This window comes from Tachypleus tridentatus, unplaced genomic scaffold (assembly GCF_004210375.1).
Source record: "Tachypleus tridentatus isolate NWPU-2018 unplaced genomic scaffold, ASM421037v1 Hic_cluster_2, whole genome shotgun sequence".
In the NCBI taxonomy this organism is placed as follows: Eukaryota; Metazoa; Arthropoda; class Merostomata; order Xiphosura; family Limulidae; genus Tachypleus; species Tachypleus tridentatus.
The window spans coordinates 23327589-23346978 of record NW_027467782.1 but is presented as its reverse complement, the minus strand read 5'-3'; the positions used below and the strand labels follow the sequence as shown (position 1 = coordinate 23346978).

Sequence of the window (19390 nt, the reverse complement as noted above, 5' to 3'; positions counted from 1 at the left end):
ACAATTAGCTTTTTTTCTCTGTTCAGAAGTCTGAAACAATATATGATACTAGGATGTATTTTATTAGAATAAGATATTTATGTTTGTTTATATACTAAGAAATAAAATTTTGATTACTCTAAAATATTATTAGAAATAAAAAATGAATCATGAAGCAAGGTGCTTAAGTTTAACTCTTTCAATCTGGCTATTGCTTACTATGGATGATGGAGAGTTTGTGTCTCACCTTTTGTTATTCCAGTTACTATGGCATGAAAACTTAGCCAATAATCTATATCTTAATAGTATGTAAGTTTTAAGTTCTAATTCTGTAAGGAAATATGTTTTGAAATATCCTGAATTCCCCTAGTGTTACACAGTAACATATTTTCTCTTTTTATGTAAAAGTCTATGGTTGGTCGTCGCTTAGTGGTTTGTGTAACACCAGTTAATGGCAGTTATGAAACAATGTTTCTCCAGACTTTGGGAACATAGTTGCACTCTAAGAATCATGGTCTCTACTTGGTCTTATATCAATAGACCATTAGTAGATTACAGATTCATTATGTAGAGGAGCGAACAACATAGAGTTTTCTCAACCCATACCAGCCATTTTTACATATATATTGTACCCTACTTACTTAGTTCTACTGTTGAGACCTGTTTGGTCAGGATACAGTCCTTACCATTGCATGACTACCTACTTCTTATCCTTTTTTTGACCTGATGTCTTTAGTGGTGTTCTTAATTCTCTGCAGTCCATGGACCAAAGCAGCTTGGCATCAGCCTTATTTACTTTCTCTGATTTCTCATCTTTCACAGCCTTGCTGTTCCTTGACAGGCTCAGTCTATTCTAATATATTTGTTTCACCTCTAAAACTTTCCCCTTCTTCCTGTCCTCCCACTACTCAGTGTCAGATTTGTTGCATGTCTTGTCAGCAACTATCCTGTTTGGTCATGCCCAATAGACACACATCTGTTTGTCACTCTTCTGCACTTACATGTTGACTCTACAAGTTCTCACCCACCTTCTTTCTTTCCACTTCATTTTTTCTCTTCTCATTTTATTTTCTACTCCTTCAGACCCACAATCTATCTTTGTTTTCAAGGATGTGATAAAAGATCTTGTGGCCAAAGATACTGTCAAGGAGGTATAAAACTTTTTTTGGGTTTTACTTTTGTCTCTTTGTGCTCCTTAAGAAGACCAGGGGCTGGTGTCCAGTAACACCTATTGTCCTTCAACTGATCGTTGGCTGTTCCATAATTTTAGATAGAAGATCTCTTTTCTCTCCATTGGCCATTTTCACCTGAACTGTGGATGACCACATCCTGATTGCCCCATCCTCTAGACATTTGATACAGTTTGTTCATCACAATTGTGTTTTTCAATTTTATGCTCTTCCCTTCAGCACAATGCTTGCTCCTCATATGTTAAATTGAATGAGGAAGACCCTCACTTGCAACCTTTACAGCATGGAACTGAGATTCCATTTCTACATTGAAGAGTAGCTCCTCTTAATCCATTTCCAGATGGTATCTTCTTTTAACACCTTTCTTCATTTACAGGAGGCTACTATTTAGAATACCTTGGTGTCTTCTTCAACTATCATCTCAGCCGAGCTTAGCCTTTTCCCCTTTGCTTGCAAATTGTGGAGTGTGTAATCATTAATACTTACATTTTTTGCACTGTATGAATGGTTCTATTACTTCTGGAAAGTCTGGTTTTTCTGGAACTCCTTACTCCTTTGGGTCGTGTACTTCTGCCAGTGGGCCTTGCAAGACCAATGGAGTAATTCTTGGGATCCTTAGCCCTCAGTGATAAATCTTTTCTCAACTCAAGGAACTGGTCCCTTTGTCTTCACTTGTGGTAGTTATCTGGTAGTAACATTCTTCTTGTCTTGTTCCTATTCCTTTTCACTTTGTGTCTGTATAAATATAAGTAATGGTTCCTTTCTCTTTGGTCCATCCTTTACTCCTGTTTTCCTGACTGTTGTACTGTAAAACATCTTTCAGCCTTTTTTGCTTCACTGTTCAACCGTGGTTTGCTGGTCTTCACCATTACTTTTGATCGGGCAGCCTTGTCTACAACATTTCACCTTTCCTTCATGCTTCATCAACTTCCTTGCCAAGCTCCACCTTAATATGGTTTTGTATACTTTCACACACGTCCCATTAAATCTGTTGGCTTCTTGCTCTTTGTACCATCCTTCTTTTAGAAAGTATTTCCTTCTTCTAACCTGTGGTTTCTGTCATTTAGATATCTATTCAGATTTTACCTCTTGCACCTTCTTCTATCACACTTATCTATTCTTTTTCCCATGCTAGTCTTTCCTTCCTAACTCTTGTGCTGCTCTGGAAGGTAATGATATTTTCTCTCCTGTCTCACTTTCTTCTTTCTTTTGCCTACCTATGCGGTCACCAAGACTAGCTTCTGTGCCCTGATTGAACTGTTTGATGCTACTTATCTTGGTCTTCTCCCATTTGGGGTTCCTGTATGGCCTTTTCCTACTCTGGGACCATTCTTTTTTGTGAAATCTTTCTTCTTGTTTCCTTACTGGCTAGGTTCATGAACTACTCCAGATGCTTCATTCTTCTGAAGATTTGGATGCTTGCAGGCTTACACATTTGTTCACTTGAGATTCTTCACCTGTCTCACCCTTTGCTAGCCCTTAGATGAGATCTTCCAGTGAGGCATGTGGATGACTCTCCATGTGTTGGTCACTAAATATCTTCAATATCTGACCATTTCTTTTCCTGCCAGATTTCATTTGCCACATTGTCATTCTTCAAGAAAAACACTATTTAAGATGGGTAAGTATTGTTGCTTATCCTTTTCTCTTATCCTATCCATCAAACAGAATCCTACTGGGTGGTTGGTTTTGCTTCTCACAACATGCTAATTTACGTATGGAGCCTCTGCTACCGGGTGTCCCATACCATGTTCTTCTCTTTGGGAACTTTCTGAAGGGAGCCCATTTGGTGAATGGTGGTGAGTTATTATCTCAGAAGTTAACATTTTTGTAACCTCAAAACGTACTTTTAGAACACCTCTTTTTTTCTTACTTTGTCTAAGAATGACGTTATCACAAGTGCAAATGCATGAGGGAGTTTCTGTGCATGGAGGTTGTGTCACCGTCCTTTAGTGGAGAGTTATTGTCACTTGATGATGTCATCATGCACCAGTGAAGTTCATGTTAAACACATGAATTTAGGTAGGAGTTAACTGAAAACTAGCAGTATACAAATTTCATAGGCAGGTGCATGTGGGAAATAACATTTCTGTGTGTAGCAATGAATGCAACTTAATTTTGAGATTAGAAAAATGTTAACTTTCACATAACAGGTGACAGTTACCAACCAGTCACCACCATTGTCCTCCACTTCTCTGTCCCATATATTTGGTCCAAGTTGAACATGTGATACATTGCCAAATCAATTAGATATATGGAACCTTTGAATGACTATATAAGATCTTCTATTTGAACTTACTTTACTAAAATTAACAATAATAGCTAATTTTGTATTACATATATAGAAAACTAAGATGTTTAAATAATAAAGCATATGTTAGTATAACATTTTCTATATGATACTCATTTTTTTTCTAACACTTGTCACAACTAAAGAAACATGTTTACAAGTTTCAAAAACACAGTGTCTCCTTGTATTAGCAGTGGTTACTAGGGATATAAAAATGTTAGACGTTGTATTTGCTGTTGAAAGTATGTCATAATATTAATTTTTAACATTTTATCTTTTTTTGTTAATGTTTTAAAGTTGGAGTCAACCAAGAATATCGGTTGATTAACATACAACTTCATCGACCATGTGCTGATCTGATTGGAAATAGCACAGCTCCATCATCTCATAAAATCCATGGTAACAATGTATTGATCATACTTCCAGAAGATGATATTGTTCATTCATTATTACAGAATATATATGGAGAACTGTATCAGGTATAACTTTTTCAATCTGAAATTAATTGGCTAAAAGCAATTTTTAATATGCTAAGACTTGTCATTTGGTTTCAAACTAATATTTTAGACAAATTGAGAACTTAAAGGTAAGTGTATTATTGCAAGCTCAAAAAAATAACTTTTAAGTTATAAGTTTGCAAATTCTGAAAACCCAGTATATTTCTGATGAGTATTGATTAGTACTATTTCTATTCCAGAAAAAACAGACAAATAAATTATGGTTGTTTTATTAAACGTAAAGAAGGATGAGTAAATTAATCTCCATCAAATCTTAGAATTTCATATGTAAACTTCATTAACTGTTTAGATTGGTGGTATCTAGTCTTTCTTGCAAGTTCAGGTGAAAACAGTATATAAAAACACAGCATGTTTATTCTGTTTTGAAGTATTGTTCTCCATGCTTGAATTACATTTGTGAACTGTTAAATCGTTAATTAAGTATACTCACGCAGCACAGTTCTAAATCTGTTTTATAATGCCCAGTGCTTCGTAAGCAGTATTATAAAGAAATATGTTTCACAGTCAATATGTCATAATGTTTAATTTGATTAGAATTATATCATAAATCCTTTGTGAATTAAAGTTGACTTGAAGTAAGGTAATGTGAGAAGTGATTATTCCTCTTCTGGTCATTAACAAGGAGAGATAGTAAATATTGTGTTTATTGAGTTGATTTTGAAGTAGTATAATGTGGGAGTGATAGAACTTTTTCTATTACCTTTAACAAGTATCTTTTATCATTGGTATTGAAGTGTGTTAATGTTTAAGTAATTAATTCCTTTCTCCACACTGTAGCGTTATCTGTTCAGTTTATAACATTATTATTATTCACAGTTGTATTAATCATAGTAAAAAATATGGAACCAAGAAAGTTTGTATACCATGTTAATGAAACTAAAGTCCTCTCAAAAGTACTTAGATTGTATCAGTTCTCGTTTCCTTCACAATAGTACTTGGGAGACATCATAGTTTTTTACCGTGTCCATTCATTTGTTCATTTGTCTGTTTTGTGAGTATCGGTTTAGTTAAACCAACTCCTGCAGTCGTTTTTTTATAATTTAAAAAACAAAGAAAATAGTGAATTAGCCTTTGTTGTTTTTCGTGAACAAAACCTTCTAATATTCATTTTAGGGCCAAGTGGTAGCCAGTTCACAGTCATTTGAGACAGTAGTGAAGAAAATCCTAATGTGTCTAAACTTGAAACTGAAATTAATAGCAATCAGCCATTCACAGTGTCAACAACTGTAGGAAAATCATTTTCAGTTCTTGCCTTTCTCAGAATTGGGAGGAATATATTCAAGTGTAGTTTAATTATAAATGATGCTCTTTGTAATGAAATCTTTCATATGCAACTTAATGTTATGAAGCAATTATAATTGATTACCTTATGAAGAGAAAATGTTGTTAAAGATAAATGTCACAGTTCTCATACTAATGGAGATTGAGGAGTTTTTTAATGTTTCCTCATAAAATTAATAACTTAAATAAAAGTTTGAAAGTACATTGAGGTTAACAAACCAAAATCTGTAATCAAAAATTGAGAGACAGAATCACTCCTTAGCTTATATGTAGATAGACAGATATAGATTAAATAAGAGTTATAATTTTCGTGTTCAATAGATTTGGTGTTTTAAGTACAATATCTGTGTACAAACTGCAGAAATAAAAGTTTGTTTTGAAATGTTGATGACATTAATAATTCAATTTATTTTCAAGTTAATTCTATGCACAGAAAACAATGTAATATATCATTTAAAAGATTAAAACTTTCCATTGGTTATGACTAATATCACTAATTGTTAGGAAGAATTATTGGTAATTAGTGTATGATAGGATGCTATAAATGAACATTTAAAGTAGATCTGATTTTCTAGTTTATGGTTCCATAAAGAAATGAGATTGAAAGCTGCAAAACTTCTGTTTTGTCTGAGTAGTATCAATATTATATTTAGTGATATCTATCAAATTCCTGACTTCACACAGGAGTAGAAAATAAAGTAGAGAAGACCCAAAGATAAACAGTCACAATTCTCATATTCAGGGAGATTGAGGAGTTTTTAGATATTTCATAATAAAATTAATAACTTAAAATTTAAATCAAATTTTAATATTATATATTAATTACATTTTGCTGCCAAGTTTATTTGCATATAATAATAATAATAAAGTAGTTAAATCTTGAAAGTAACTCTTTTAAAATGTTGCACTGTACACCTGTGAATGGCAGGAGTGTAAATGTATTTGAAAAGTATACTTATTATTGCAATGTTTCATCTCAGTATTTGTTTGTCTTTCTAGTGAGGGGATACATATACACCCTAGCTTTGAGGTACATGGTTCTGAATAGATTACATTTCGAGTGTTTGTGTGAAGAGTTTTAATTTTTCTGTAATGTAACCTTTTTGTGTCATCCATTATTATATACATTGTTCATTTAGTTTTCTTAAAACATTTGAGTATAGAATAAGTTTAAAGAAATTTTTCCAGCTTAAAGTGATATATTTTTAATTTTTTGGCCCAGAGAGTTTTCAACTGTTATTTTAACATTAAATTTTTCAGTAAACCATTTTAACTATATTTTGAATATTTTAGAAGTTATTGTGTTTGTTCATGTATATTTCGCTATCTCACAGGTAAATAAGAATATTCTAAAAAGTAATAGTTGTCATACACCATTGGAAGAAGGATTGAAGTCTTCAGAGACATCCAGAGATGTTCATATGAGTTCTTCCAAAGTAGAAGTAAATCTTCCAGGTATCCAGTTTTATTGTATTTCTCTTAATTGCTTTACAACTTTGACTCCTTTATCAGTTTCTGGTCATTTAACTCAAATCAGGAATAGAACTTTCAACACAGATTGCAGTGAAATCCACATCAAAGCAGATGGAAAATCATACTCATATGTGCCTCTTGTGCAGACATGCACACATTTCTGTTGTTCTTGCAGTTAGTAAAGAGTGATTACAAATTGTGGTAAGGTTATTATGAATAACACTTCAATAATTTAAAATTCATAATAACTTTCAGTGATTGTAAATTTTTTCGAATATTTATTTTTTATTCTTGTGATTCATATTTCCATGCTGTTAGTTGCTACATGTGTGTTTTTAGTTCATCTTCATTTTTGTAGACTGTTTTGGTAGGAGATTTATGTACATTTGAAGTACACTTATATATTTTTTTAATCATATCTTTATCGTGTGAATTTTTCTACACTTTTGGTAACTTTATATTCAATGTAGTATTTTGTTGGATGATACATGTGACAGTTTTGAGAAGCTTGCTTCCTATTTGTTTCTTTCGGTGTTATTCAACATGAATTAGATATTAACCAAAAGGATGTAGAATTAGTGAATACTCTAGGAGAATTCCAACTGGGAAATGAAAATTCACCCAACATACAGCACACTTCACTTAAGACATCAGTTTGTTTTTCAGAACCAGTTTTTGTTGATGAACAGAAACAAAGAGGAACAGGATAATTCCTTCAGACAGGAATTATCTAAGAAATAATTTCCATAAAATCTCAAATAAACATTCAGGGCTTTATCTTAATGAAGTCTATCTGACAAAAGACCCATCAAATTCCATTCTATCAAGAGATCTTTCAGATAAAGATACCCATACAAAATATATTCTTGTGTCCTCAGATAATTTCTGTAATATAAAGGTGGTATCTACATGTGCTGCTGGAAAACTTAATCCCCCTAAAGACAACAGCTGGGAAATAATCAACTCGTCATACCTTCACAGTAAAGAAAGTACCTCAACAAGTCGTTCTAATGAAGTAACACCTTCAAAAAGAGGTACACATGTTTTAAGAGTACTAAAACACCTAACTGTAAAACATGTAACCAACTAATACTAAGTTGATTATTTAATTTTGATAAAAGAAACTTTGTTCAGACATGATTTTATTTATCACTTTTATTATTGATATTTTTGTCTTGAGAAACATTATGTGGGTGGAAATAATTGGTAAAGTTGCTGATTTCCTTTGCTTCATTTGAAAACAGATGTCACATTTGAAGAAACTTCTCATAATTAAAATAACTTTACTAGATATGCTATAATATATTAAACTGTTTGTTTTAAAATAAAGCTTATTGTAATGCTTAAGAAAAGTGTAAAATTATGACAACATTTATAAACTTCTTGAGTCAGTTGTAAGCATGAATTGTTATAAACTGTTTCCAAATTAGATTTTATAGTCAAAGAATTAAGAGAGTAATTTTTAAGAATTGATTCTTCAGGTAGAAGGACATAGTTACATCTGTTAAATGTAGCATAAGGATGTAATGTAATATAAAATAATTGTCAGTACAAAGCAGTAAACTTACAGAAACTGCACATCTAGGTTGATTTATTAATGCAGAAAAATAACCTGAGTAAGGATAAACTGACATGAATTTGTTGATCTCTGGTTTCTGGAATTTTTAATATGATAAAGAACTGAAACTAACAAAAAGTAAATTTGATTCTATATCATTATTTTAATTCAAGATACAGTAAAATGATACATATGAATAAAGTTCTTTGTATAAGCATTTCATAGGGATGTGCTTTACATATCAAGCTAAGTGAGCTTTGAATGCTTAACTTTCATTATGCAAGTTCAGAACTTTATATTTTCATCTTAGCTAGTTGTCTTCAAGGTTATGAGGAAGTAAACATAAAAACATTACTTTATGTCCTATGAAACTATGTCTTAGTGATTTGTATGTTTTAGAACCATGCAGGAACAGTGTTATGAAGCAAAATTAGACTTTATTTGAACTTTTTGGGTTTGTTGACAATAACTTATGTTTTAGCAATGGTACAATATTAAGACAGTGTAGATAGAGTACCTGAGTGTTTATGAAGTGGTTGATTGGTTAATATCCACAACTCTAGTTGTATAAATATCATTGTGAAGTGAAACTTAACATTTATTGACATATCTAAATAAGCAGAAGTACAGTTATGATTTGACCCTAACTGATTACTAATGAAGAATGTAATTATCTGTCTGTTTATTTTTATTTCAATCTAAACAGAAAAAAATTACAGGTCAAGAAGAGTACAGACAACTGTTAACAGTGAATTGTCCGCTGCAAAAACGTTATAGTAAGTTTCTTTTTCAAATTTTAAATATTGTTTACATTTGATTACCACTTTTGGAATGGCTGATTAATGTATGAACAAGTAAAGAAAGAAAAACTTTTCAAAAAATGAAGTAAATGTAGGAATGGCTAATACCAATCCTTCAAAAATAATGTAGTAAAAAAGTGGTGTTTATAGTAACTTGTGATGTTTTTAAAGAATTAATAATAACATCCGTATATTTATATTTACTTCATTTCTTGAAAAGTTCTTTCTTTTCATATTTACTTGTTTTTTGATGTAGTGTTTCAACAGACATTAAAAGGTTGTACTAACAACAAAGTTCTAAACACAATGAGGTTCCAATCAGGTACATTTCAAGTGTATAAGGGTACTGAACATTCTCTGTTCCCTCTCGTTCACTACTTGGGGAGCAGATTGATGTTCAATGCTAAAAATCTATCATGCCCTCATTCAAATAAAACTGGTCTATGGCTCTGCCTGGCAATTGGCAGTCAACTTGGAGTGAGCAACATGATAACAAGCTTTTCCAGATAAAACCCTCAGTTGTACTTTGGCTGTCTTGTATCCTTGAGAATCAGAAAGAGGATGTTATTCTAACTAGACTACATGTTGGTCACAGTTTTTTAACTCATCATTTTCTTTTATCTGAGACTAATACACTAATGTGTGGTCTGTGTGACACTCAAGTCACAATATTCCACATTTTACTGTCATGCCGTCATTTTGACTCCAAACAACAGCACTGTTTCAAACGTTTTTGTCCACAGGTTCACCCCTAATACTGGACAATGTCACTGGCAATGGTGACACTGTCACCTTACAAATGTTTTTAATGTCCATTGGTGTTTAGAGTCCTATTTAAGTTTTAATTCAAAAATTGAACTTTACTGGGTTTTTTAACATGATTATTTTTACAAATTTTAATAATTTTATCTTATTTATAATTTTTTATCGGTTATTTGGTGCAGATAACTCAGTTGCACCATAAAATGCCAAACAACCAGCCAGCTTCAAATATTTTTTTACGATATATGAGATTTTTATGTTTGTCCAAACTATTCAGAATGAGAGAATGTGTTTAGTGTTGTATCCTATTTTAAACAAGGGTTTTAAATGAGACTTCAGTTTATTTACTGAGTTACAAACTAGAGTTCATCTCAAATCAGTAGATGTTGTAATTTTATTAAGAAGCACATTGTGGATCACAAGTTATTTTTCATGGAAAATTGTAATCAGGCATGTCAGTAATTGCTGTAATTTTAATAGCAAGCTAAAAATTAGCTAGTCTTTATGTGAGTCTTCAGAATACAAACAGTGATCTTTCTTTACCTTTGTTTGGTAGTAATGATAATATTTTCACAGTCTAAAGTTTTGGAAATAATTATATGAAAATGAACTGCACTGTAGTTTAAACTGTAGTTGATTGGTTATTTCCGTCAGCACAACTTAAGGACATCAAGGGGTTCTCCAAGACTGTCCTTCTATGCCCATTCTTAGCAAAAGTAGAAATGTATGTTCACTGTTGTTCTTTCTAGAAAGTTATTAATTGTCCTCTTAAGCTCTTCTGTAGTGCTAATCTCCATTGGTACCAGTTACAACTTATCTCTTAAGTTAGTCACATGTTAGAAAAATTAAATTGGCTTAATAAACTAAAAATAAGTATTTATTTATTTTTTAAACAGCACATTTACAGAAGATAGTGGTCTTGAAAGTAGTGTTTCAGCTAAAACTCGAGTGAGTATCCTAACCAAATATTCTGTAGTGTTTTAATTATCAAGTAGTATCTATTTAATGATAATACTAAAAAATACAAAACCAAAGAGTATCCTAAAGGTTAAATTATTTTTAATGCAAGTTTCAAATAATTTACGTTACTATTTAAGTAACAATTCATTATTTACCCACAATAACAATATTGTAACAGACTTCAAAGTTAAACAAAAAGAAATTCATGGAACTGAATAATGTCATTTTCTAATTGTTACACATTTGAAATTGTTTTTAAATGTTATTGCTCATCAAAACTCCAAATTTATGAATGCAAAAATATACATGTTTACACTTCTAAATGACAGGGATATATATATTTGTTCATCCTATTGTATTCATAACAGTCAAAAACTTGATGTCTTTACCAGCTTAATGATCCATGTAGATTCTCACTTTCATTTGTATGACTAATTTGTGTTCAGTATCATGATACAGAGTTTAGCTGGAAACATAATTATGCAATTTTCTTATTTGCAAAATTCTACTTTTGTTAGAAAAGATTAAATATTAAGAATAACTAGAAGTGTGTACATACTGGAGTGTTCATTATATCTGAACACCACTTCAGAATTCCAGTGTTTGTCAAACACTAGTACTAGTATAAGTGTAAGAAAATAAAAAAGGTTTAAGAGCATAGAAAATAACATAGGCCAATTTGAGAAACAAACATGTCGTATCTCGGAACAGCTGGTATGGGTACTAACACTTTTACTGATAATGAGAGAACAACATTTCAACCTTCCTAGGTCATCTTCAGGTTAAGAAAGAGTGTTTGAATGTGACCATTGATGGGCGAAAGTATAAACGAGTACTGGATTGTAGGGGGCATTGCAGGTGGAGGTTAGGTTATTAATTGGTAAAGTTATAATGGTGTTTCTTTATATTGGTTTAATTTTGGTTTTAGTTGCTGAAAAAGTAGGGCTTCTTTGATTTTGCGTTTGTTTATATTTATTTCTCTATTTTGTATCTGGGAGTTTTCTATGGTTATGTTGTATTTATTTGATTTGCAGTGTTCAAAAACATGTGAAGGTGTTTTTTTTGTGTTCTTTGAATCTAGTTTCCATTATTTTGCTTGTTTCTTCAATATAGAAGTCCTGGCAGTTGTTACTTTGCATTTTATAAATTATGTTGGTATTGTGTTTGTCAGTGTAGCTTTGACATAGTATGGACTTTAGTTTTGAACCTGGTTTATGAATAAATATGGTGTTTACTGGAATGTTGTGTTTTGTTATGTGTTTTGAAATTTATTGTTGTTTGTTTGTTGTTAATCTAAGTGTGTATATAATTTTTTCCATGGTTTTTTGAAGAAATTTGTTAATGTTGATGAAATGTTGTTTTATTTTGTTAATTTTATTAGGTGAACATAGTTTTGTGGTTGTGTATATTTTGTTTCTTAATATGTTGAGTTTTTGTTTTGTTTCATGTGCTGAGTCCCAGGGAATGTATAATCCAGTATGGGTGATTTTTCTGTGGACTTCTGTTTTGAATTGTGTATCAGTGCTAGTAATCTTAGGGTTAAAAAATTATATTTGGTTCGTTTTTTAAGGTTAACTTAATTTTGGGTGTATAGAATTAACGTGATTGAAAAACATTAAGTATGTGTTCTGTAGATGTGAATCCAGCAATTGTATCATCAACATACATTTACCAGTATTGTGGTGGGTGGAAGGCTGAACTGATTGCTTGAAATTCAATCTGTGTCATAAAATTGTTGGCTAGAACTAGTGGCATGGGATTCCCCATACTTAGGCCATTTATTTGTAGGTAGTTTTGGTTATTGAACATAAAGTTAGTTTTGGTGGTAGTGAATTCTATAAAGATTGCTTTTTCGTTGCTGGAGATGTGTATCAATGGGTTGGGGCCTTGAATATAAAGTTCTAAAGCTATCTTGCAGACTTCAGTTGTGACTTCTGTGAAGAGGAAGATTACATCAAAACTGACCATTAAGGCAATGAAACAAAACAAAAAACTCAACATATTAAGAAACAAAAGCCACAAAACTAACATAAACTTAACAATGAAACCAACAAAATAAAACAACATTTCATCAACATCAAGAAATGTCTTCAAAAACTGTGGAAAAAATTATACACACACACTTGGACATAATTACAATAATTGAAATGTGACTGTATTATAAAATATTAGTCCACTAAAATGCAGCCAAGACAGGAAAGACTAAAGGTCAGTTTTATATTACTGTCTTTTTGTGTTATAATATGTAGTTATTCTAGCATGAAAAACTTCATTTACATTTATTTCCAAAGTTTTTATGATGGTTGCGAGGTTGGTCAAATGACAGATCACACATAGTTAGAGTAGAAAAAATAACATAAAACAGTCTTGCTGAAAATAAGTGTCTGAAAGTACTTAGGAGGTTTTAGAGATTGTGAAAATAATATCTGAGATTTTTAAACAAAGAATAATTTTTTTAATCATAACATGAAATCAGTTTGCACTCAGATTCACAAAGAATCTTTAATAAAAATTAAAAAATCTGATATCTTTATACACAAAATATTTGTAATCTTTACCAAATTTTGTGAAGATACATGCTGCATCAAAAGTTATAGTGCAAATACTTAATGTATGCAGTTGTATAGATGAACTTGTATATTACACTGAGCCCATAGCAAAATGGTTAACCTGATGTGAATAATAATATTCAGTGGTAAGGTTTCTGCTTTTTAAGTTAGATGCATGTTTTACACTAAGTAAGTATTAGTGCTATGTAGAGATACACTCTAGATATTTATGTTAGGAATATTCTATTCTAAGAATATTCTATGCAAAACATTGTGGTTAGGCTTTCCATTTTTGTAGAATATGGTATGTGATACTGGTGTTGTTAATAACAAAAGTTGATTAATAACATTAGACATTATACTCATAACTAATTACTATTTAGAAATAAGTTATGGAGCCTATTTTTCTTAAATATTGAACAATAAAAAATATAGAAGTAAAGCAAACAATTATCTCTTCTTGCTACAATTTTTGTACTCAGTTGCTGCTCTAAGTCTTTTAAAATTTTGCATATGAAGGATATCAAACAAAATTTTTTTCAGGTTTTCTACACACACACACACACACACACACACATATATATATATATATATATATATACAGTTAAATTACCAAAACATCATAAATAACTAAACTGATACCATAGAATTTAACTGTAATTTATATAGCTTAGTACCTAAAATTTATTTAGATTTAGTAAAATATGAAATTTCAATCAGACTAAAGACACGACCTATCTTCTTGAAATTTTGGTTTGAAAGAACGTGGCAGCTTTTTTACAGATTAAAAGAGCTGAGTAAACTACTCTGGAGGATATTCTAAACTTTTGATTGGTTATTCACATATCATTTTGAAGTAAGTGTATATAACAAACCATATGGTAAAAGAAGCCACTAGGTTTGATTCAGTATGCAAGTCGTATCTCAGCAAAATAAAAAGATATAAGGTTCTTATTATTACATAATTTCTTTCACTGCTCTGTGATAATGGAGTTCTGTCTCCTGAGATATGGTAAGCAGGTATACAAGGTAAATTTGGGTACAGTGGGTATCTTGTGTACAAACAAATTAGTCAAGGATGAGATAGTTATTTTTTCCAAGAAATGTAGCTGTTCTTTAAGCTTCTGGCCTGTTATCTATAGAAGTAATGTTGATGAAACATACCCAAACCATTGACTGTCTTGATTCATATCACCCATCTATACAGTTAACTCATGAAATTGAGACAAATAACTCTTGTATGTTTTCTTTTAACCATAATGTTTATGGCTTTTCAATTTCTGTCTGTTGTAAAAACAATTAAAGACCTTCTTACTCAGTTTGACACCCTTTTCTTTAAAATGCAGTTTTATTCTCTGTTTATTAAATAGAAGCTAATCTTATCTCATCCAGTCTAGCCTTTTGTAAAGATATTACTTTCATTCAAAGCATTCTCTTTCAAAATGGCTACCCTATGCACTTATTGGAGAAAATAATTTTCTTATTCTTAATTTATTTTCCATTTTCTTGTGTTATAACTGTAAATTTATGTTGTTTATTTCTTAAGTACATATTTCTCTTGTAATTACAAATATTGTTTGCTTTGTATCTTTAGATTATTGGTGATTTAATTATTCTGATTTTGAAATGCTTCCTATTATCACATTTGTGTTTTGATTTATCATGAATGCAAGATCTTTTAATAAAGTCAATTTCTAGTATGTGATATCAACTTCTTTAATTGCCAAAAGTTTACTAGTTTCAGTTGTGTGTGTTCAGATTAAACATTTTCTGAAAGTGTTTTGACTTTATGTTTAACATAAATTACAGCTTTTACTTATTTTAAATGTGTTTACCATAGGCATTTCTAAGATAACATGCAAACATAATATAAAATCATGAAGAAACTTCTTGTATATCAAGATTATTTACATTATGTGTACAGGCAGGCTAGTAACCATCTTGTCAGTAGATTGTATAAATAAAGACACCATCAGTGGTTATTGAAAGTACATACATATTTTATTTGCTTGGATTGTTATCTTGGTATTGATATTGAAATGTGAAAATTATTGTAATACTGATGAAGGATATTATTCTGTTTGAACATAAAATGTTTTAAATAATGATTGCACCTTAGGTGTTTTAAAAGCTTCTTGTTTTAAACAGATTTTAATATGCTGTGACCATGTGTTTCACAAGTTTTTATGGCATTTGTAAAAAGTTCATAGTACAGAATGTATAATTTATTAAATCTTTTACATGTATTAAATCTTTTATCACTTCAAAAGACTTAATATACCTAAAACAAATTTGCTCTACTAATGCTATGTAATAATTTAACACAGTTGTTTTACTGTTATTTAGGATCATATCTAAATAGGCCCTGCATGGCCAGGTGCTTGATTCACAATATACATATATATTTCCCTACAAGTGGGTTTTCTCGATATCATTAAAGTAAGTTTTACTTTGCAGGTAACATTGTTATCAAACAAATGAAGACAACATGTACTACTCAATGTTCCTCTTTATTGAATCACTAAATGTCAACACAAATATATGTTATATACACTGAAAGTTTGCCAAATTTCGTACAGATACATAAGTCGTATCGATACACTCCTCTCGAGTTCTTCATGGTAAGTACTGGCATGTTACTCTGTTATCGACACATTTTTAATATTTAGTGTTTGAATTAATTTAATACAGAAACAGACAAGGAAAGTTATTCAACCGTTGATGAAATAAAACATGATTATTTTACTGTCAAAACAAGGGCAAACTGCTATCTGCAGTGCCGTATATGGAAGCGTCGTAAACCACGATAAGGTCTTCCCTCCAATTTTAGCTAACCTATAGCCAGGAGAAAAGCCGAATTTACACCCTGACAGGCAAACCGTAATTTTCACTTGGGGCACTCAACCGTGCGACTAACCATTACTAGTACATCTGTACAACATACATGCCTGATTGACAACTTTACGTAAGCATGTGTAAAACATGCATATCGTGTTAACTACTTTACTGTTACCACTCAACAGCATACATTCCTGGTTTACTACTTTATTAATAGCTTTGAACAACATACATTCCTGGTTTACTACTTTATTAATAGCTTTGAACAACATACATTCCTGGTTTACTACTTTATTAATAGCTTTGAACAACATACATTCCTGGTTTACTACTTTATTAATAGCTTTGAACAACATACATTCCTTGTTTACTACTTTATTAATAGCTTTGAACAACATACATTCCTTGTTTACTACTTTATTAATAGCTTTGAACAACACACATTCCTGGTTGACTATTTTATTAGTAGCTTTGAACAACATACATTCCTGGTTTACTACTTTGTTAATAGCTTTGAACAACACACATTCCTGGTTGACTATTTTACTGATACATCTGAATAATATACAAATATAAATGAAAATAACAATTATAAATCTGTACGAACAGTTTTACTCAGATATACTATAGACTTTATAATTTTGTAAGATTTATTGAGTGTAAGTCACAGAGATGTGATGAACCAATCGAGACTTTCATGTTTGTTTATATGTAAAGTCTGACGAGATTCTACATTATACAATTTACCTGTTGTTTTTAACCCTTAATTCCATAGCCTATGGACGTATTTTTAACAATACAAAATTTACCTATTATTTTGAGCTTCTAAACCCAAATCCTATTATTGTATTTGTTAAGTAATTCTCATTTCTTGACATACTAAATACTCAAGCTTGGTTTTTCGTACAATTTTTAGTGGTTTACTTTTTACAGACTTTTTATCTTACCCTCTTTTGATGCTACAGAATTCGATCACAACAACAGTCAATGAAAACCGACTTTGAAAGTAGCTGTAGACAATATTTGATTGGACAGAGAACATTATTTACTACGTGTTTTATACATACTGTGAACCGTGGTGTCTGTTTATGACGGCTTCACTTCTCATGTTGAGTGTGAAAAGATACGGATGAAGTCAAAGTACAACATTAACTTTTTAAATAACAGTAGAACAGGTATGAATAATGTTGACAACAAACAGGATATTCTACACTAACTTGTTATGAATTAATAACACTATTTATCAAATGTAAACATAACGGTTTGTTATTAAATTGTTCTTAGCAGAACACTCACTATACAAACATGGAACATCAAACACAGAAAACCAAAACTCATGTAACACACTTACTCTAGAGTATCACACAGTCTTACAATTTGTTTTCAATCACTGCTACACGAGGGCTATTTGCGCTAGTCGTCCCTAATGTAGCAGAAAGACCAGATGGAATGCAAGTAGTCATCGCTACCCACCGCCAAGTCTTGGGATTGGCTATCACATTATAATGCCCACATGGATAAAAGGTCGATCATGTTTGGTGTGGCGTGGAGAAGTACACCGGACTTTTGTACCATTTGCTGGTGTATAACTCATCATGTACAAACATGATCATCATTAGGTTCCTCGACTGAAATCACAACAAGTTGGTGTATATATATAAATAATTTACGTAAGTTCTCATACACTTTCTCGCTTCATTTACTACTATAACTGAATTTATATATACACATATATACGTATGTACATAGATGTAGACGGACGGGAATTTAAATAGAGATGTTGTTGTTTTTTTATGTAAACACTGTCTTCTCGGTCAACGTTGTACGAATATTGAAGACAAAGTACGTATGGACAATTCCATAGAAACCGCGCATGTCAGGTAGATATAAATGGTTGTCCGATTTAATAACAAGCTCAGCGATGGTAAAACTATTTTAAAATTTGAAGAAAAATAAACATATGAGTATCTAGAAAACTATGGGAAAATATCAGTATATTTAGTGAAGTATTTGTTGTATTTTTTACTTTATAAGCAATTGTATCTTTTTAAGAGTAGTAACACAGAAATTCAAAAATGTTTCGGTGTTTGTCCGATTATGAATTATTTAGATTTTTATTGATTACTTCAATTACCACTCCTCAACATATTTCACACTTGAACATTGATAATAAAACTGTAAACAGTTTCAGGTTTGTTTTGTTTTCTTTTAACTCCTAAACATCAGAATCCCCAGACGTTAAGTGATTTATAGAACTGTGTATTCTTAAAAAACACATTAACTCAATACAATAAAATTTATGTCAGGCTGTGACTGTTATACAAGATTAAATATTAAAATAAATAGATACAGCTTAAAGGATTTACCGGAGTTTTCAAAATCTATAAAATAAAAATCAGTCATAGCCTCAGACTCACCAGAATCAAAAATCCACGAAACGTATCAGGGATTTTATTGGAAAGAAATGCAAACAGCTTTCCAAAAGAAAATAAATGTCAGAAGAGAATAAATAACTGTTTTTACAGGAAAGTCATCAAAGCTACTGCGCTTCTTTTCCGTTTGCTCAGAATCACTTATTTTCTCTTCTGCATCAGTCCTCATGACGATACTCACCTAGAGAGGGAGTACATGGTCACTAACGCCTTGTTGTAGTCCTCCAAGTAAGTCTTTCAAGTCTAATTTTAAATGAACGGGAAAAGCAAAAAAATGTGAGTCTAGTTCTTACTGGCCATAAATCTGTTATTTACACATGGCCAGGTGAGTTAAGGCGTTCGACTCCTAATCTAAGGGTCGCGGGTTCGAATCCCGGTCGTACCAATCATGCTCACCCTTTCAGCCATGGGGCGTTATAATGTGACGGTCAATCCCACTATCCGTTGGTAAAAGAGTAGCACAAGAGTTGACGGTGGGTGGTGATGACTAGCTGCCTTCCCTCTAGTCTTACACTGCTAAATTAGGGACGGCTAGCGCAGATATCCATCGAGTAAAGCTGCGCGAAATTCAAAACAAAAAAATAACCTTCTATTTTGCTTACGTCACTTCATTACAACAATTGATTCACCAGTATTGTTACGCTTACTACTAGTTAAAACTGTAAAAGACAACAATAAAATGGGACCACAATATTATTGAATATTTGCGTATAGTAACTAAGGGGACTAGATATTAAAATGAAAACCTAACTGTGTGAAG

The 19390-nt window shown here is 31.5% G+C and overlaps 1 long non-coding RNA gene across 1 annotated transcript in view; it reads left to right on the top strand.

The window, feature by feature from the left end:
• LOC143242733 (uncharacterized) overlaps window positions 1-15503 on the top strand; it is a 62327-nt gene extending 46824 nt beyond the window's left edge. The window contains exons 12-15 of the long non-coding RNA XR_013023187.1: window positions 3757-3938; window positions 6593-6713; window positions 8996-9065; window positions 10748-15503. This is a non-coding gene — a long non-coding RNA (uncharacterized LOC143242733). The remainder of the gene's footprint in view (window positions 1-3756; window positions 3939-6592; window positions 6714-8995; window positions 9066-10747) is intronic.
• The last annotated feature ends 3887 nt before the right edge of the window (window positions 15504-19390 follow it).